This window comes from Pelodiscus sinensis, chromosome 1, assembly GCF_049634645.1.
Source record: "Pelodiscus sinensis isolate JC-2024 chromosome 1, ASM4963464v1, whole genome shotgun sequence".
NCBI lineage: Eukaryota > Metazoa > Chordata > Testudines > Trionychidae > Pelodiscus > Pelodiscus sinensis.
The window spans coordinates 113,765,072-113,785,965 of NC_134711.1; the positions used below are offsets into that span (position 1 = coordinate 113,765,072).

At 42.7% G+C, this 20,894-nt stretch overlaps 1 protein-coding gene across 1 annotated transcript in view; it reads left to right on the plus strand.

Annotated features, from left to right (window-relative positions):
* PIK3C2G (phosphatidylinositol-4-phosphate 3-kinase catalytic subunit type 2 gamma) overlaps positions 1-20,894 on the plus strand; it is a 383,327-nt gene that overhangs the window by 52,944 nt on the left and 309,489 nt on the right. Inside the window, exon 2 of the mRNA XM_075897745.1 lies at positions 18,148-18,300. The gene's annotated coding sequence lies outside the window, so the exon portion shown is untranslated. The remainder of the gene's footprint in view (positions 1-18,147; positions 18,301-20,894) is intronic.

Consider the following 20,894-nt stretch of genomic DNA (forward strand, 5'->3'; position numbering starts at 1 on the left):
AGTAAATTCTTCCCTAGAAAATAATCAGCCTTGGGTTGATCAGCAGTATGGGCTTAATTATTTTTTCCCCAATAATTTAATCAAAGAATATGTAATTACATTGGAACCATTACATATTTTCTTTAAACAATGGTTTTTTTGCATGACACTTTCTACCTGAAATAAACTTAATGCTATGAGATTCATTTAGAGTTGAATCCAAAGCTCAGTTTCATCAACAGGAATCTTTCCACTGACTTCAGTAGATTGTGCATCAGGCCCAAAGGGTAAAAAAAATCCTGCCCAGTGTTCCAGCCAGATAGGCTGCATGCTGGGCACTTCCAAGGGGTAAAAAAAAATTCTCCCAGGTTATGAAACTGCCCCAGAGATGCTTCATGACCTTCTTCATCCACAAGGAGAAATGTCTGGTAAATCTCTTGTGTGCAGAGTCACTGAGCACTTCCATATCTTACATTCAAATCTTGCTCAACAGCAACACAAAAGAAGCCTTCACAGGCTTTGGGCTCCTTGGTTGAAAATGGTGCACATTCATCTTATGGGCCCCAGGCATTCTACCCATAGCTCTCTAAAACAGTCACACTAGCTCTCCAGCAAATAAGGGTCTCTCTGTAGAAGAAGGTCTATGTTTGTCACATAGCACTTTATAATACCAAACCAAAAGCTTCAGCCTTACCACTAGTTTTTCATCCCTTCATTTTTTTTTCACAGTTCCTCTTTCTGTACACTGCTCTAGCTCTCCTCTCAACTCTTACCTGTGAAGTGTGTGTCACCCCACTACTGCTCCTGCCATCCTTCTATATTTCCCTTTCAGCTCCAATTGCAGTTGAAAACTTGTTGTCCATTGAGCAGAACTTCTTACAGTTTTCTTTCTCCCTCTACTATTTGTTGTCTCTGGGAATATACACATAGCTATATGGATACACGTTTCATTTTTGCACAGCATTCACCTTGCCTTTTAAAAGATCACATGTGAGTTGTCACCTCAGAAACCAGAGCCTTCTCTCCTATAACTAAGATAGAACTTTCTCCATTGACTGTTCTGTTTTTTTGTTTTGCCTCATCACCTGATGCTTACTATACTCCTCTCCATGGACAAGCTGCCTCTGCCAACTCCTTCTAGTTTACTGACTTTTTGGATCTGATGTGAAAGCAAACTGCCACTTTAAATCTATCTTGAGTGTCTACCTGCTTTTCTAAAAAAGGCCTAATGATAATACCAGATGTAAAGGGAGATTTTTTTGGAAGTGAGCATCCCCGACCCTACATTTTTGTTGGACTTCGAAACACTAGCACTGGGTACACAGCAGGTAGAGTAAGTTCATATTACCATGGTTACCCAAGATGGTCCCACGTTTCTGGTGTCCTTTGAAGTCTAGTAAAAAAGACTTCAGTATTTTCTCCAGTAAAATCTAAGTATTTAAAGCCCTTGTCTTGTTCTTTTCGCCAACCTTCTGGCACATTATGACACCACAACATCTCAGGCTGACCTGCCTATGTCTGCTAGAGGAGAAAACTGAGTTAATTACAGCATTGCAGAATTTTGGCAACTCGGTAGCCTCTTCTCAGTTGTTGTTTAATGTGAAGATATATTTGAATGGGATTGTCCCCCATTACACACATCTTAGTATTCAACTCTGATTGACATACTATACAATATGAAGGAGTATGATGGCGTATACATGCCATCCTAATTCTGAAAGGGTTAGTGTGGACTTGAGAGGCCAGTTAACCTACTTGGCACAACAGGAAAGTGGATCAGGCCCAATTAAAGATGAATCTGTTCTGGGTGGTTAGTATGAAGAAAGGAAAGTCTGATGCATAAAGGACTAACTTTTGTCATTCATTCTCTAAAACTAGAGATTAAAGAGTTCGGGAGGATCAAGAAGGAAGCCTGGGAGGGAGCTGGTCACCTGCTGGATAGTCTGGCTGGAGACTAGGAGAGAGACAGAGCAGTCACTAGGGGCAGAGGAGGCTCCACTGATGAGAAACACTGATAAAGACTACAGTCTGGCCTCTCAGTGGGAGAAGTCTGGTGAGTGTTAAGTTGAAGAGCAGAGAGGGTTGAACAGTCAGGTCCACAAAGGCAAGAAGTGGATTTGTTTGTACATTGGATTTTTTGGGAGAAGGAGTTTCCAGGGGAGAGCCCTTCAAATCCTGGCTCTGGAAGAAGGGTGAATTTGAAAAGACTGTGAGAGAAGCCAACTGTGACTGTGTGTGGTAGACAAAAGTCTGGAGAGGCAACAACTAGGAGTGTTACACAACAGCACTTCATTAGTAGTTATAGGGTTTCTGGACCCAGTGCAGTGGGAATATCTCAATTCGTCTATGGAGGAAAGCTGGTAGGAGGCCCCTGAAAGTGGAATATTTAAGACAGAAGGATTCAGGAATCATGGGGCCCAGAGACTGGTCCAAAGACCTTTCATAAAGACTTCGGCCTATTTGTTGAACTGCTGATTGACCCTGAAAGAGTGGAACTGAAATATGACCTAATTGTAGGGCTGAATCAAAAGAAGGGAGACCACCTCAGAGTCAGAACGACCATCCGCATGAGGTGCTGAGGGAGAACCATCCGCATGAGGTGCTAAGCCCCTCCATAAGGGAGCACAGCAATGGTGATGCAGCCTTTCTAGAAGGAAGCTTGCCATGCTTCTGAAAGAAACCATTTCTGAGTTCCAAGGCCGTGTTGCTTTTTCAATGAATGATTTCATTTGCCAGGAGTTTTTTATTGCAGGCCTTAGACCTGAACAATTATTTTTCTTTATTTGAGGGGGAGGAAAAAACCCATTAGGGAGCCCAGCATATTTCACTGTACACGAAGATGAGATGTTAGCTCTCATAAAAGCAACAAGTTCTCTGGGTGGCTCTCCTGTCAGAGGCTTTTACATCTTTGAGGAGCTTTCAGAAGGATGAATAGAAAATGAATAATGAAAGCATACTTCTTTTATCATTTTAATCCACTCCTCTTGGGTACACCAGTAAGACATTCCAAGGTTCCTTTTCTCCTCCTGCTCCTCACATCCCCAGTCCTTCATCCATGTATTCCATACTGACTGGCATAAGTTATGAAGAGTAATACTACAAAGAGTCCTCGAAATATGTAAAAGTCCCTGTGCCTTTCCTGAATGTTAAAATCGTCAACAAAAACATGGTAATTTCCACTCTAGTTCATTTGATCTAATATTAAATCAGCTGCTCTTGGGATATCTTCTCTTTATGCAGTCAAAACATGTTTGCGTGCTCACATTTTTCTATGGAACTAATTATGAATTATGGAATTGAATGACTGGGTTTCAAGTACAGATTGGTCATGTCCTTTGATATTTTTGGATTGATTAGGACCTGAATGTGTTCTGTTTTCTCAGAACCAGAATTCCCCCTTAGATTCAGTGATGCATCTATTTTTTCCCAGTCACAGGAAACAAAATACTTCCTGCCAGATCCCATAACTTTGGTAGAGGTAAATCAAAAGCTATATTTCAAGTTTTCAGTTGTAGAAAATTAAAATGCATCCTCGTTGTCCTATCTACAGGTTTAGGAAGAATTTCTGTTCTTGCTTTTATTCTACATCCAGTGAATAAGATGACTCTATTGAAAGGGAACACTTAAAAATTATGGATAATGGTGATATGTGTATATTTGCCTTTTAATTAAGAATAAAACTTAGATCCCCATTGCTGTGCATTGTCAGATGCTTAAACCCACAGAAACGAACAAGCAAAATGAGAGCCTATATGTGACATACCACTTAGTTAGGCATATTCTTCTATGGCCCAAAGCAGTTGTTGCTGATGTGTGGGCTAGGGAATAGAATGTATGCAGTGGATCTTTTTTTTCTATTTAAAAATAATCTGATTTTTTTTAAAACAAAACAGAACTCTTGGGTCCATTTACTCCATCCCATGTCATTCTAACAGAAACTGCTTTGGATTAGCTAGCAATTGAGAATCCCATAGGAATGGCTTAGATCGTATCCATTCTGCCCAAGATAAAACAAAATTGTCACATATTTTGCTTAAGGTGTGGGAGGAAAAAAATCAAATCAAATAGCATTTTACAAGTGCATGTAATAACTTGAATTTAAAGCAAGTTATGTATTATTCAAGTAATTCTAATCATGGTACAGTAAATTTTTCATGAAGGTTAAGAAAAAACTGACAGAAATATCATTTAAACTGAGTGGTTTTGATGCCGCACTTGAAAGCGGAGATTTAATAGAACTTTCTTTAATATGACGAGCCTCAGATAACATCACATTTGGCAAAATGCTTTATTGGTTTTTGGATTAGAGTTTTTTTCATGGCTTTTCCCTTACCCACCCACCCCCCCTTCAAACTAATAAAATTCATGTAGCTGTCAGCTTGGATTTGATCCCTATTTTGTTTTGCCTCAACAATGTAATCTCAATCAGTTTAACTTATTTTTACACCCCATTTATAGGGTATAAAGATGACAAATCACTCATGTGTCAGTGCTGGGATTTTATCAAAAGTCTGAGTCAACAAGGGATGGTGAGGAAAGTTGAAGGCCAAAAATCAGGAAAAGAGCAATGAAGTTCTGGGACACCTTCTAGCATGCCAAGTAGTATTTTACTATGTCAGCATCTCCACTCAAATCAAGTGAGCTACCTGCAGAGTAACTAACTACTTATTCTGAAGAAGAGTGGCAGAATTGGAAAGGGTGAGAAGACAAGCAGCATAGTGCCTTGACCAAGGTCTTTGGAAGACTGGGTTCTATCCCTTATTTTTCCACTGTTGTGAGAGCAGTTTCACTTATTTTGTCACCTCTCTGTGTGTCTTTCCCCACCCATGTTTTCTGTGAGTTCTCTCTTCAGATTGTATGCTCTTCAGAGCAGGAACAGGTTTGGTTTTTTTATTAAGCATAGCTACTATAGTAGTATTTTATTTAATAAATCATCCTCCGCCACTAAGGGTATGTCTACCCTACAGTAAGATATTTCTGGCTTGCTCAGCCTGACTGACTTGAGCTTGCGGGGTTCAGACTGTGGAGTCTTAAAATTGCAATATAGATATCTGGGCTCTGACTGGAGTCCGAGCTCTGGGATCACCCTGCCTGAGGCTTCCCCATGCCAGTACTCTGTAGGGCTTTGTCACATGCAGGGCTTGGCTTGTCCTGGCCAGCACTCTGGGTTAGAGGATTTTGGACTTCCCAGGGTGCCCCTCCAGCTAAAGTCAGTAGGGGAAGGAAGGAGCTGGCTAGTCAGACAGGTGGTAAGCTTAGCGCTCTAACTGTGGGTTAGTTCTCCACACAGTTTTGGGAGCGGGATGAGCCCTGCCAGCAGTGTTATGGGGGAGCAGCAGGGCTGGGGCTGTGAAGAGGCAAAGCAGGAAGACAAGAGTGAGCGGGGGAGCATATAAAGGGCCAATGGGAGGGCAGCAGAGGCAACACTTGACCAGTCACTGTTTGGGAGTTGCCTGCACTCACCGTATGCCACGAGCTGGAGAAAGGACTACGAGGCCCCACTCTCTAAAAGCCCACGTGCTACATGGGCTGTTCTGACAACAAAGCCATCCCATCCATAGAAGGGTTCATAATGGCCACCCTCAGACCTCATGCTTTGGTCTGAGCCTCTGCCTCTGCCATCCTACATACAGGACAGTCCTCCATGTTAACTGTGGGGCCTGGGTGGTCTGGCATGGGGCACTAGCAGGGGTTGCTTCCCGCCCAGCAAGCATTGCAGTGGTGATATCTGGAGCTATCTGGCAGCCTGTTTTACTCTAACCTGCCTTCCTCCACTTCCAACTCACCTCACTCAGCTTCCCTGTGGCTGTGGAGCAGGGGTAGAAAGAGGTGCGGTGTGAGAAGAAAAGGGGTGAGACTTGGAGGGGAAAGGATGAAGTGTGAGGCAGGCCACAGAAGGGTCAGGACAGGACTTTACAACTGGAGTAATGTTTGTATTCCATGTGCAACAATTTAAAACCTCACAAGAATAAACAGTTTAAATAAGAGCAACTCAAAATCATCAATAGCTAGGGTGGAATTACCAGGACTATTTATTTATGTGCTTTAAAGGAAAAATGTTCATAATCTGCCTGTATTGCACTGTGATTGAATTAAAATTCTTTGGAAACATCCAGCATTGGCCCATACTAGAAAAAAACTACATGGACGATTGCCTTGTTTCTTTGTGGCACTTATTATATGTCTCTTCGATTATTTCATATCAGTAGCTGTGTTGTTTTCACTACATTACTGTCAGGGTGATTGGCCTTTCTATAAGGAGACAGCTCTCAGCCCATTTGTGACACAGCTGATTTGCCTCCCTAGGTGGAGAGAATGAATCCAGTCACATGGCATATGACCATGAGACTAAACAAGGTGTCTGGGATAGAAGAACAGAAACCTGTGAACAGCCAAAGAGGGATCTGCAAAGAAACACAAAGGGGCTTCTGCAGTGGTCCCTGAAGAAGGCCTTTAGGTCTGCATAGAAAGTTGTAGTTGGAAGCTTTGTTTCCCTTTTAGGAAGAAGACAAAGGAGGAATGCCAGGCCTCATGTCTTTCTCTGTTCTCTAAACCTTGGGGTAAGACAGTACCTCTCAGAGGAAGGGCTGTGCCCCATTTAAGGCTGAGGTGGAAGACCTTTTTGTGAAGGGCTGTTCACTGAACTTGTGAAAGCTTCTCTTGGAGTTAAGAGCCAAGAGGGAAACCTGAGCCAGCAAGAGGAAAACCTGAGCCAGGGTTCTGCAGAGCAACCCATCACCATATGAGGTCATGTAGGAGGTGTCTCACCCTGTTACATCAACCTTCTTTCTGATTGGTTAAATAAAGGTCCTGGTAATAGTTATCCTTATAAAGAAAAGTGAAGGTATGATGCCAAGCAAAGAAAAAAAGAAATACATTCTCTGATGCAGTCTAAGAGATCACCATCAAAGTAAGGACACCATGAATATTAGAACAATGAGGAAAAGGAAGAAAATTCAGCTAGTCTGAAGAAAGTGTAAAGGCATTGCAAGTTAACTTGTAACAGTTACTCAGCACACGTAATAATTTTCAGATTTTTAGTTTTCTAGAAATCTCATCCAATAAATGAAGGTCCCAAAGCTACCACCTAATTGGGAATAAAAGTGCACCCAAAAATGGAATAGTCTTGCTTTTGCTTATTCTCTTTTTGTATCTTATTTTCATTATTTATAGTTACCTCGTTGCTACTTTTCTGTGTGTGGTGGTGGTGTTTGTTTTTATTTAACTCCTGTGGCATCTTTTCCCCTCCTCTTTTTTTCCTCTATGGCATTTCTGCCTGCACAGTCATCTTCTAACTCTACTAGTGTCTTTCTCATTCCTCCCTCCCTTCCTCCTTTTGCTTCATTTTTTTTTCCTTTTTGTTTCTTTTTCCTTCATCTCTTACTCTCACCCAACCACACAGAGTCATATTACTTCTCCCTTCCCTTTTATTTTTCGTCGTCTTGATCTCCTTTTTCTCTTCTCCTTTTTCTCTTCTAACCATGGTAGAAATATTTGAGAGAGCAGCTGTGTCTTGATGTATTTTTTAGTAGTGAGGTGATGAAGCTATGATATTCAGACTAGTAAAGTAAAGTTATTGGATAGAATTAGACACATTTCCCAAATGATTTTTCTTTTTGAGTCTGAGACTTAAGATATTAAAAATCTTCTAACACATTCTTGAAAAATGCCTTTTTGGTTGTCATAATCCATCTTCAACAGAAAATCAGACCATGGTATCAGTGCCCATGTCTGCTTATATGGATAATATGCTCTGGCAATTTGACTCAAATTATACCAGATTGAGATTATTTTATATATTTGGTTTACAGCCATGTTCAGTGTTCCCAAAGAAGATTGAGAATGTATTGTACTAGGCACTGCCAAGAACAAGTAAAATAATTCTCTGCCCCAAAATAATTTATAATAGACAGACGAAAGGAAGGGAGTGGAAACAGAAGAACAAAGATGGTAGATGACTTGTCCAAGATCACACCTGAGGAAAGTAGCAAAGTAGCAAGGAGAACATGAGTATTTGTACTCCGAGTCCAATGCCTATTGGACCATGCTTCCTCTCTATGAGATGAAACCACTTCTCTTTATAAATAATCCCTTTTCCTCCCTCCTCTTTGTGCTGCTCTCATGCAGTCTTTATTCTCCACTCTTAAAAAGTCACCTTTAGAATGTCACAAAATGCAATTGCCAAGGATTAGAACGACTGTCTTGAGTAGCTTTAAGTGCCTACAAACTTAAAAGGGATACAGAACAGCTTTAGTTTGTACAGAATACTTAATCTTTTCTATCAAGAACAGATTTTAATAAAGAAGTTAGCATTGCTTTAGGCTAACCCCTTCAAAGATCCTTAAACAATATTCTTTTAGAAATATTCTCAGCTATTTCAATCTTGTGATGGAATATCCCACTTTTGATTAGAGCCCCAGCTAAAGATTGAGCTTTACTATCAAGCTCAGCCTGAACAATAACTAATTTATCCTTGAAAGGCTTACACTGTGTCAGAATTTTCTGCTTCAACCTCCCGTGTAGGCCTTTGGGGTGAAATCCTGGCACCACTGAAGTTCGTGACAAAAAGGCCCCATTGACTGACTAAAATCAGACAAGGATTTCACCCTTAATGTCAGAGTCTGTTTTTAAGTTCTAAATTCTTCATATCCTGGAAAATTGAATTCACATAAATAGCACTGACCACAGGCCAGATGCCAGAAAAATCTATCTAGCAGTCTGCCCCAGCAGCTGTTATGTCATGAGCTTCTGCCTTTTGGAGTAGGAAAGCAAGATCTATTTAATACCCACACTTCTCCCGTATTATGGAATTAATATTATCCCCTGTTAATTTCTAAATATCATTTCCATAGGAGACTCCTGTTTTGAGCACCACCAGTCTCTTTCAGCAAGAAGTGATTAGAGGTAAGTCACTTCTCCAGCAATCCAGCCCCCTCCTAATATTTCAGCGACTACTTGGAGCTTACTGGGAAAGCTTAAGAATAAGAGACAGAGAAATTGAGGGCTCATCTAGACTATGGGGAATGGTTGAAAAGATATGCAAATTCCACGGAAATTTGCATATCTTCTTCCGAACGCACTTTCGAAAGCGGAGCTTTAGAAAGTGAAAGTAGTTAAGATGTGGCTTTTTTGGCAAACCCCCCACACACATTCCCCGTCGAAAAGCCATGTAAACCTCCTCCTTTTTTGAGGAAGAGCGGCTTTTCGATAAGGGGCAGGAGTTCACTGAAAAAGCTGTGTCTTAACTACTTTCACTTTCAAAAGCCCATAGTCAACATGAGCCCTGAGTGGGATTTGGAAAGCCATTTGAGCTCTGAACCTTTGAAAAAGATAAAGTTCAATAAAAAGAGTAACCAGATCAAGTGAAGAGACTGATGAAACAAAGTTTTGGACTAAAGTAGGGATGTTAAAGCCGTTAATCAGTTAAACAATAATGCTTAAACATTTTAAACTAGGTCCCTTCACCAAGCCTTCTGCCTGCCGTGGTCTTGAGGTCCCATCGCTGATCCCACTGTCGCTATCAGATCCCGCTGACCCCAGTAAGTCCGGGGCTGCTCCACTGGAGTTAATTGGCAAGTGCTGTGAACCAGTAAGCATAGAATGAAGGACAATTTCAAGACCAGCAATGTTGAACAACTAGCTACTAGTATGGTGACTTGAGCTTTTCTGCTTTGTTAGGCAAGGCACTACCTATAATTTCAACTTTGGTTAGTGCATTATTAGATAAAGCTCAATATACACCATTTTTTGTGTATAAAATACTCATTTGCAGGACTGGAGAAAAACAAGTGGTGGGTAGAAAAGAAGTAGAGATTGGCCTATAATTCCTGCATGCCTCAACATCATTGTCAGTGTTCTTCAAAGGAGACCTTCCAGATGGTATGGGGGAGAGAGCTCTAGACATCCACAAGCCTGTAAGTTCCTTGAGCCTGGTTGCATGGAACAAAGCTATCATAACTTCAGCTGAACTGCCCCCTTCATCAGCTGCCGTAATGTTTCATAAACCAGTCCCTAGCTCAAAGAGAACTTTGGTCATCCTTATACCCCAGCCATCTCTTGCTGTTGTAATGGCCCATATGCTACTCTGCCTTATAACTAGGATCCAGGCTAGCATTGATCATCCTTAGGATGTGGGGGCTGGAAAAGTACCATAAAGCAACATGCAGCCCTCCACTTTAGTACATCACGCCAAGCACAATCAAGCCAACCAGAGGACCTAAACATTCTGAACCTAAAAATGCGTAGTAGTAAATTGTGCACTTACATTTTGTTGTGATCTCCCAGTCTGTCTACTAAATAGCTATTTTTATACTACAGTTTCACAGACTATTTCTTTAGAAAAGTTTTCAGCTGACAGCCCTATATGAGACTCAAACCAAACTTCAGAATACCTCTTAAATTTTGAATACTTCTGATCAGTGCTTTTTTTTGTGACGGTACTGCTCAGTACAAGCACCTCCAGTCAGAGCTCAACAACTTTTCCCCTCGATTACTGGCACCTTTTTTTACAAAAAAAACCCCACCGCTTCTGATCATTGTATAAGTATAAATCTTGGTCTGGACTTGGCATTTCAGGGGGTCCATCTCTACTAGACAACTCAAATACTTTATCTACAAAACAAATGCAGCATGGGCACATACAATGCAAGCTTCCCCATACCTCTCTTCTGATTGGCATCAGTTTCTTCTGGAGAGACCATGTGAGATTTTCAGCTGTTCCTAAGTGACTCAAGAAGATCATGAAAAAATCAGTGAGATTTGTGTCTGCTAAGATATGCAGATTCTATTGAAAATCCCACCACTGCAGTGAGGATAGTTCAGTATTTATGCCTGTTCAAACCTTGACCCATCAACTAATACCACTTGAGAGAGCATATGCCTTTCAGTTTGCTAGGGTTGCACAGCAAGATACATCTGTAATTTCAGTTTAAGGCTTTGTGACAAATTAAATGTACAGCCTGTTCCTGAGTTAGCTGTATTTGTTTGCTTGCTAGTGCTGAGCATACAGTTTTCCACTGAACATATAATAGGGTATGTCTACACTTCACTGTTATTTCGAAATAACGATGTGAGTGCCTACGCAGCCATTTCGTTATTTTGAAATAATTTCAAAATAACAGGCAGCTTATTCCAAAATCTGTAAGCCTCGTTCTATGAGGAATAACACCTATTCTAAAAGAGCTATTTCGAAATAAGGCATGTGTAGATGTTCCACGGCTGCTATTTCGAAATAGAATGGCCCTGGTGAGGGGCTAAGTTATTCCTGTCACATGCCTCCTGTCACATGGAGCTCTAAATTGAGATAACACATCTACATTAGGGAAGCCTTCCTTGGGCTAATTTTGAGGCTTCACTGCAGTGTAGACATGTTATTTCAAAATAAGCTATTTTGAAATAACTCTTCCGGAACAGCTTATTTTGAAATAGCTGAGCAGCGTAGACATACCCATACAGAAAAGCACAGGAAAAACAACTAAAACTGAATACAGTAACATTGCCCCCAATTCAATGAGTACTACACATGCTAATCTTTTCTTATCCCCCTCCCCCCACACACCCTCACCTCACACCCGGTACAGATGTTTTGCACAACCAGTTGAAATGCATGCTATTCCACCAAATTATATTCAAAGTAGATACTGTGTGTTATTCCCTATAGGACTCTGGTCAAAGAGATGAGAAAAAAGCCACTGTCAGTCTGCTAAAAGAGTCCAGAATCCTCTGTGTGAAAGAAGGGAGGGAAGAAATGATAACTAATGTTTGTCACTTGTTCCTCAATTAAAAATAATCAGGCTAATTCTTCTCGTGAGAGTCAAAGGGGTTAAAGGAATTGCATTGTGCATAGCGCTCATGGTTGTCTTCCTTTAAACTTTTAAAGGACAAGTAAGAGAAAAAAGACTTGTATGTCTGCCTTATATATTGGAGAAATTGTTCATTCATGTGAAATGTTGACCTCTGTCATCCTGCCAAGCTGACTGGGCCCACGGGTGAGCTGCTGCATGTGCGTTGGTTGCAAAAGTTAACGTTGCCAGGGGATTACTTTAAAAGGACGCTGTCAAGGTTGGTGTACCCAAAATCTGACCTCCTATTTTCCCCCTTTCCCTTATATCTATTTGAAAAGTTCATGTCATTCTTTTCTGAGTCTCTTTTTCTCCAAAAGCAAATGCTCCAATTGCTCTCTGATTGTAGAGACTGGGGGAGATTTTATGAGTATCTAGTATTCACAGTGTCAATATACAGATGCTGTGAAAAGGGAAATTCTGGAATGGTATGGAAAGATGGTGGATACAGTCTGTATGTTTCATTTCAATGTTAGTGTACCATTTCTAATAATTATCAACTCAAATCAATGCATTACTTCCAAAAGAGGTGGCGAAATCATTAATTTTTTTATTTTAATAGCATCATAGCTGTGCATGATGCATCTTAGACAAAAATACAGGTCCCAGCCTTACAGTAAACATATCCCTTCTTCTAAACTACAACTTGGCTTGATGATGTAGTTCTTCTAAACTACAACTTGGCTTGATGATGTAGTATTACTTGTTTATCATAATTTAGCTATTACGTCTGTATTATGTTAGTGCCTTGCTATGCTGGGTGCTGTACAAACACAGAGATAGGCCCAGTCTATGACCCAGATAATGTGTATTCAAACTGGAAATGAGATGGGACAAGTAAATGTAACAGGTGAATAGGAGGGATGGGAGAAAGACAGCAAATGAACTAAGATCATATAGTTAGAGAATTAGCTGCTGGGGAACTTGTTGATTTCTGTTGGTTCCAATCAAAATCTGAAAAGGAAAGGCCTGAACTTTCTGAGGACTGTGTGTCACTACTTAGAATGCTGCAAAGCCTCACAAGGGGACCCAGGAAAAGCATTATGCAATCACATTGTAGTGTAGTGCACATACTCAAGAGGACCAGGTTAAATTTGTATGGTCAATCTTTGGCTTTTCCAGAGTTGTATACCTTATATAATCTTATATGTGGAACTCGGACAGCTTTCCTATAAAAGAGGAGCCAGAACATAGGTACCACAAGGACTCTTTAATCTCCAATGCTAGAGTGAGGCCCACAGAAGAAAATTGTGAAGTTGTGAGAGCAAACGGCAGGGGAGGGAGAATTCTTTATCATCCTAGTATATAGTCTGGTTACTCAGGCTGTGTCCAAGGAATGGGATTTGGCATTAATATCACATTCTAGTAGAGAGAATACTAATAATGTTGCTTATTCAAAATCATACCCTTAAAAAATTAACAATCTTTTTAGTCTGCTGTATGAATTTCTACCCAGTAATGCTGCTTCATATCTAGCAAAGAAGAACAAGAAATAAAAGCATCACCAAAGAAGTTGTTCTGGTTAACAGACACATTGCCTGCGGCCTAAAAGTGTATTTAGAGCATATCTCTATTACAGCTGTCTGAAGCTAATTGCATAGTTATGGTAATGGTGCCCTCCAGAGGAATTTTGAAGGAATTATAGTTTGAATAGCTAACACAAAAGATGGTATAAGTTGATGCAAAAGCAAAATGGAGTACAGTATAACAGTAAAAAAAAGTTAACCTTGTGATTTTTTTTTTTCTTTTGCTATCTCAGAGGCTTACAAATATGACTGTATGATAGAATCTAGTTATAATAGGTTGTCCCATAATAAGGGTATTCACATTAGGTCTACATAACTCCAATTAAAAATTAGAGAAACACAGTGGAGAATCAGGCCATTGATTCAATTTGTAGTGAAACTGCACTTACAAAACATGGTTAACAGGCAACAGTCTCTGTGTAGGCTTTCTAGACATACAGCTGTAGTTATTCAGGGATAGTGGTTGGGATTTACTGCCAAGGTGTCCTTACAGGTCTCTGGCTCCGTTGATGATGATATCCAGAAGGCTACTTGTGTGTGTGCTCAGTGATGTTTGCTGTGTCGACTTGTGCACTTAGTCTCCACAGCAGACCCCAAGAGAGTCTCCAAAGGCCACAAACCAGATAAGGATCGAAGGTGCCAGGCTAGGTTTATTGCTAAGCGAAGTACAGTAATAGTTGTCAGTAGACTCTACTGAACCACTAAGAATATATACCCTATAGCAATGGAATGACTCAATCAGTGGGAAATTTCCACTGCCTCCTAGGTCATCCAAAATCTGTCCACCCCCCCCCCCCCTCAAAAACACCACCTTATATACAGGTACAGCAAATCACACCTCACTGCTGATGTATCAGGTTGCCACCCTCTGACACTACTTAGATACCATCCATCACCCTGTACTTCGTGGTTTGATTATATAATCTGTATCCATTATGCTGTCATTTTAAACCCTTTCCTGAACCTGAGTCTTTATTTGTGAGGAGTGGGTACCAAAGTCTTTTTTTTTTAATAAGCTAGTGATACCATGTGCCTTCCACTTATGACAAGTACCAATTATCGTTCTGTACTAGGCCTATTACCAATTAGTGTTTTGCTCTCTCAGCCCTGTTTGTGCCAAGTTATGTGAGCTGGAGCCTGCCTCTTGCTCACAGATTAGCTTTGCTTTGTTACCCATGTTTTGTCCATTGTTAGCTAGGCCTCAGGCCTCAAACCAGGCCTGTGCTGCACTGGCTTAAGTTTTAGGCCTTCATCTTACTACAACAGCCATTGTTGCAATTGTTAATTTACCTCCTCTTTATAATTACCAAGATCAGTAAATGTAAATTCTCACAGAAATGACACTGATTTTGATTCCAAAGTTAAAGCCACACTTACTCTTTTACTTAATGTATCTCCATAATAAGGCTGCAAATTATTCAACTTTCTGGTTTGTTACATGTTAGTAATGACTGTTACTGACACTTCAAGATTTTTCATTTGTTAATAAAATCCTATATATTGATACTGGAGCCATGTACAACAGCTGGCAAATAATCAGTTGGCAAAACAACATCTATAGCTCATGTTTTCAAAAGTTTGCTGTAGCCTTTTCTTCCAAAGAAAGTGGCAATTTGTTGTAATACACTGACACTAACTGTGGAAGGGCAAATGTTCTTGCAGTACATATGGTGTCTTATTTTAGATCATATAGTAAGTATCTTCAGCAATTCAATACAATAAAAGGCCTTAAAGCCAGAGTCATAGACAAACTACAGTTTCTTTGCTTTGTAGGTTTGAGTGCTAAGGACAGCTGAATTGGTTTATTTAAAATATAGAATCAGTCTGAAACTTTCCACACACAAAAATGCAACCCAAATCCAAATTGCCTGAGATTGTGAAGAACTCTGTATTCATTTATTAAGGAATTGGGACAAGAAGGATGTGACCTTTTCAGTAGATTTCTCTGTAATAGGAGCATCATCCTCAATTTAAAATTTTTGCAAAATCAGTATTTCTCAATCTTTATGCAGTTCTCTTGCAGGGAGGCGGATAACACGTAGTCCAGGGAGGCGCAGGGGAAAAAGAGAAGAACACTGGGGACAAGGAATCTATCAAACTCCACATTTTACTCATCTCCCACTTTGTCCAGCAGCTGTGGGTAAAGTATTAGGCAGCCCTTTGAACTCCTTCTGCCTTCCTGTCCCCTTAGTACAACCAGGGATAGCTAATTAGTACAGGAGCGTAAGTTCAAAGACTCATCTTCTTTGCTTGCATGGTCTTTTGCACGGACACAAAAGAGCAGCATTAATATGTGCCCCTATTCCAGTGAGCACAGGCCTTAGAACAGCTCCCAGTCACCTTACTCCTTTGCTAGGCAGGAATGATCTATGCAGGTGCCTCTGATGGGGAAATTAATGTCTGCCTGTAAAAATGTAAGCCATTTTCCCTCACATAATGTCCTTCCACAACTTTAAGAGCCTGTGAACAGGGGTGACAGGTTTGTATAATTTTTGGTGTTGCCTAGAATGGGTCTAAGTCCAACCCTCCCAAACACACACTGGCCTTGTAATTCTCAGAACAGATGAAGGCTCTGGCTTTGGGGTGGGGCTTGGGGTTTAAGTGCTTGTACTGTAGGAGGGACTCAAAGCTGGGACAGAAGTTTGGGGTGCAGGCTCTGAAGTGGGGATGATGGGTTTGGGTATGTAAGGGGCTCAGGACTGGTGCAGAGGGTTGGAATATGGGGGTGTGGGCTCTGGAAGGGGGATAAGGGGATAAGGGGATATATGTGAGAGGGGCTCAGGGCTAGGGCAGAGGGTTGGAGTCAGGGGGCTGAGGGATCAGGGCTGGGCCTGGGCCTGGGTTGAGGAGCTCAAATGTTGTGATACACAGGCAGGCTGCCCTGGGTTTGGGGCCAGAGGAGGACTCCCCCCTCCCAGCATTCACCCAAGTGCCGGAAGGAATCCACTCAGAGTCATCTGCTGGGAGGAGAGGAGCTGCCAAGAGCCTCCTTTCCTCCAGTGATGTAGCTGTCAGCCTGCTGCCAACCCCATTCTCTTAACAGCCAGGCTGAAGTAGCAGCAGCTGGTGAGGGGGTTCAGAAGGCCTAGGACAGCTGCTTGTTGCTCAGGTCAGGTGAGGATGAGAGAGGCACATTAGGGGTTGGCATGTGGGGCAAGGGGATGCTCCAGGGAAGGCATGCGGGGGTAACTGGGTAGGAGGGAAAAATGTAGCCCCCATATTGGTGAGCTGGGCCCTTGGGGCCCCAGGCATTATGGGCCCATACAACTCACTACCCCTGCGTGTGAAGTAGCCCTTCAGTGATTTTGTGTACTCAAAAGTCAGAGTTCAATAGCTTTTTCCTGTAGGATTTCATAAAATGTCCACATGTGATACCAGGGGAAATAGGTTCCCATCATGGAATTTCTTTTTTTTTTTTTTTCCCCCACATTTTCTTTCTGCTTCTTAACCTAAAATATTTTTCATCCAAAATCTTCTGTGAGGGGAATGTTAAAGCCTCATGACTGAGACCTCGAAATTCAGGAAATAAAAAGCTAAGATTGCAAGTCAAACTTTAACTTGTTCTTAAGTGTGTGCATGACGCCAATCTTTAGTTACATTATCATGCCATTTCTGAAATAGTAACACCCAAGTTTTGCTGCACTCTTTATTTCACATAACAGCTGATAGTACCAGTTATTCATTTGTTTATTCTTTGCAAACAATCCTATAAAGTAATTTATTTGAAAAGTGAACAGAAAACTATCCTTGCATCTTTTACTGCAGGTAAAGTTTTAATAAGTAATTGTGAACAGTTGCTGGCATGAATAGACTAGTGAAACTTTCAACTAAAATAGCTTTGTAGATAGTTGGTTCAGTTCTTGAATCACACCTACAGATTGCTGAAGTTCTAAATTGTAAAGAAATCACATATATGACTGCTGACTAGATTTTTAACAAAGGCATAAAGAGATTTTCCAAAATAAACCCTGTAAGTTATGCAGGATAATTATGACAATTCAATGAACATAAATAGACAATTATGGATAAACATACAAAATTAGATGTTAGGTTGTGGGAAAACTTGCAAAGTATGTAATGTATTGGGAAATCAATGATCACATAGCTGACTATGAATGCAGAATAGGACAGGGTGAGTAAGCTTTATATCTGCAAGAAGGAAGATTTTGATATTAAGCATAAAATTTCATTAAGGTATTTTCTTTGCTAAAAACAATGGACTCCATTCTCTTCTCCAGACAGGTTTTTGCTGGTATAATTTCACTGACTTCAGTGGAGCTACTCCTGATTTACCTCTGTGGAATTGAGCAGAATCAGACCTGATGCTTAATCAGAAAAGTGTGTGCACTTTTGTGACACTTTTCAGTAACTGATCCTGCTTCTCGGGTGAACCTCAGCTCACACCAGGAAGAACCTAATTGGAGGAGTTAAAAAGTAGCCATATGCCACTGTTGCGCTGCCCTGCTTCTGGCTGGACACACAGACCTGGCACAGGCTAGAGAACTCTCAGCGTTCCCCGAAGTAATAACCAACTGCATGTGTCCCCACAACCTGATTTGGCAGCTGGAAATAATAAAGGGCAGTGAGGCTCTGGCCATGCCCCCCATATTGGAGGTCGTGAGTGTGCCAGATCATCTCAGACAGGCTTTACTTTGCACCAGCAGGTCCAAATCAAAGGGGTTGTTGGACCCGGATAAAGTGGCCCCATGAAGTCTTGTATGGAAAAAGGTCTGCAGCAGTTGCTATGGAGCTTCTCTTTACTGTGTGCTGATATCACATAATCATGTTCTGTATTTGTACAGTCCACGATAAGGGGAATATACTGAAGGTCAACCAATCCCATCGAGTATTGTAGAATGACATAAGTGGATTTCCAGGAAGCCATTGAGCAGACACACTGCAATGAGTGATCTGGAAGGAACAGCATAAGAAAACAAAGTAGAAAACCACAAAAGGTAAGAGAAATGATCATGAAAGCGGGTTGGAATTCAAGGTAGAGCTAAACCAGAGCTCTGGATCCAAATGTTTCTGAACTTCTGGAAAGTTTGGCTCTTGATCTGAACCTTGGGCCCATCTCTTCTTGAAACATATGATCTTAAATAGTGGATTGCCTATATTTAGTAAGCTAAATTTTGGATCTCTGACCTGCAACTGTTGATTTAATACCATATTTAAGGCAATTCTGCTTTGCGTTTCAGTGTTTACTTTCTTAACCATCTGATCTTTTAAAACTGTAGTCATTTTTACCAGAACAAAAACTCTGTATAATAAGAGCTACTATCCTTGATTAAGAGATCAAGGTTTAAAATTCATTGTCCTTAATATTCAGTCATAACTAATTCAGCAACCTTGCGCATGCCAACTATGGCCTTAAAAAGCTACCTGGCTCGAATATACAGTAAAACTCCATTAGTCCGGCATCCAATGCTCCGGGACTCCTGATGGTCCGGCACCATCAGGAACACGGAAGTGCTGGGGCAGCCGGACAGGCTTCCCCCATTCAGCTGCTGCTGAAACTGACCAGCAGCTGAATCAGGGAAGCCAGGAGCAGAGCAGCTGGGGTGCTGCCGGGTTGGTCTCGTAGTGCTGCCCCTCGGGGCTGCGGGACCAACCGGGCAGCACCCCAGCTGCTCTTGGGGACGCCTGGGGCAGAGCAGCTGGAGTGCTGCTGGGTTGGTCCCGCAGCGCCAAAGGACGGCGCTGCGGGACCAATCTGGCAGGACCCCAGCTGCTCTGCCCCAGGGGTCCCTGATTCAGCCGCTGCTGAAACAGATCAGCAGCTGATTCCAGGAAGCCCGGGGTAGAGCAGCTCTGCCCCGGGCTTCCTGGAATCAGCCGCAGATCTGTTTCAGCAGCGGCTGACTTGGGGACCCCTGGGGCAGAGCAGCTGGGGCGCTGCCGGGTTGGTCCCGCAGTGCCTAGGGGCGGCGCTGCGGGACCAACCCGGCAGCACCCCAGCTGCTTTGCCCCAGGCGTCGGGATTCAGCCGCTGCTGAAACTGACCAGCAGCATCAGTTTCACCAGCAGGCTGAATCCAGACGCCTGGGGCAGAGCAGCTGGGGTGCTGCGGGGTTGGTCTCGTAGCGCCGCCCCTTGGCGCTGCGGGACCAACCCGGCAGGACCCCAGCTGCTCTGCCCCAGGGGACCCCAAGTCAGTCGCTGCTGAAACAGATCAGCGGCTGATTCCAGGAAGCTCCGGTCAGAGCAACTCTGCCCCGGGCTTCCTGGAATCAGCCGCTGATCTGTTTCAGCAGCGGCTGAATCAGGGACCCCTGGGGCAGAGCAGCTGGGGTCCTGCTGGGTTGGTCCTGCAGCGCCGTCTTTTGGCACTGCGGGACCAACCCGGCAGCACTCCAGCTGCTCTGTCCCAGGCGTCCCCAAGAGCAGCTGGAGTGCTGCTGGGTTGGTGCCGTAGCGCCGCCCCTCAGCGCTGCGGGACCAACCCGGCAGCACCCCAGCTGCTCTATTGCAGGCATCCTCGATTCAGCTGCTGCTGAAACTGACCAGCAGCAGCTGAATCAGGGATGCCTGGGGCAGAGCCGGACTATCATAAGGGGGGCTATGAGAGGTCTGGGGTGGCATCCCCTCCCACCCCACTCCAGACCCCTCATAGCCCCCCCTTCTGATAGTCCGGCATATCTGATAATCCAGTACCCCCTGGGTCCTAAAGGTGCCGGATTATCAGAAGTTTACTGTAATTGGAGCCGTTGGTGACTTATTCTGTATGTCGGGTTGTGTTTGAAAGAAATATGTGGCAAAATTTTCCTCATAAAGTGAAATATATAAATTCTGTTCCTTTGCCAATGTCATGGAAAAGTGAAGGTTGTTGGCCCTTCATTAGAGTGGTAGAGGGTAAAAAGCAGCTCTTGGAAGTCAAAATTACTCTTTTCCCTTTCATGCAAATACTCTGGTTGACTTCAGTGGGTGATGAATTGCTCCCTCAGTGACCTTTGTGCTTGTATTTTTCTTATTAGTTATTTCCAGTAGTTCCCACACTCTTCTAAGCCCTTACCAAACAGTGAGAAAAGCTTGATCCCTGCCCTAAGAAGTTCTAAACAGAGACACAAGGATGGGGAAAGCAAGCATGTAAAGGGAATGAACGCACCTACCCCCCAAAGCCACGCTGCACGACAGGCCCACAATGCTACCCTGCCAGCTAAAGCTTCACACCACCTGTCCCTCTGCTTTGCCCTGGACCATGCAGCCATGTGAGCATGCACCCAAAGTGGCTCCCTCCCTCCACGACCTCAGGCGAGATCCAGCTAGCCAATCAGAAAGAACGTTGTCTCGAACTTGCTCAGGGCTGGGGAGATGCCTGCAGAAACCATTTTACCAGAGACCATGGAGAGAGGGGGGCTGGAGCAGGCATTTCCTACTCAGCCTACACTGTTTTTAGTACAAGCCTAAGTGTGTTGACCTGAGCTCATAGGCTTGCTGTTGCAGTCAGGCTGTGTCTCCTCTCCCTTCTTAGGGTGGGGTAAAGGTTGTCAAGCAGCAATGCATGGAGGTGCCCTGAGCTGTCAGTCAAGAAAGAGTGACCAATAGGTAC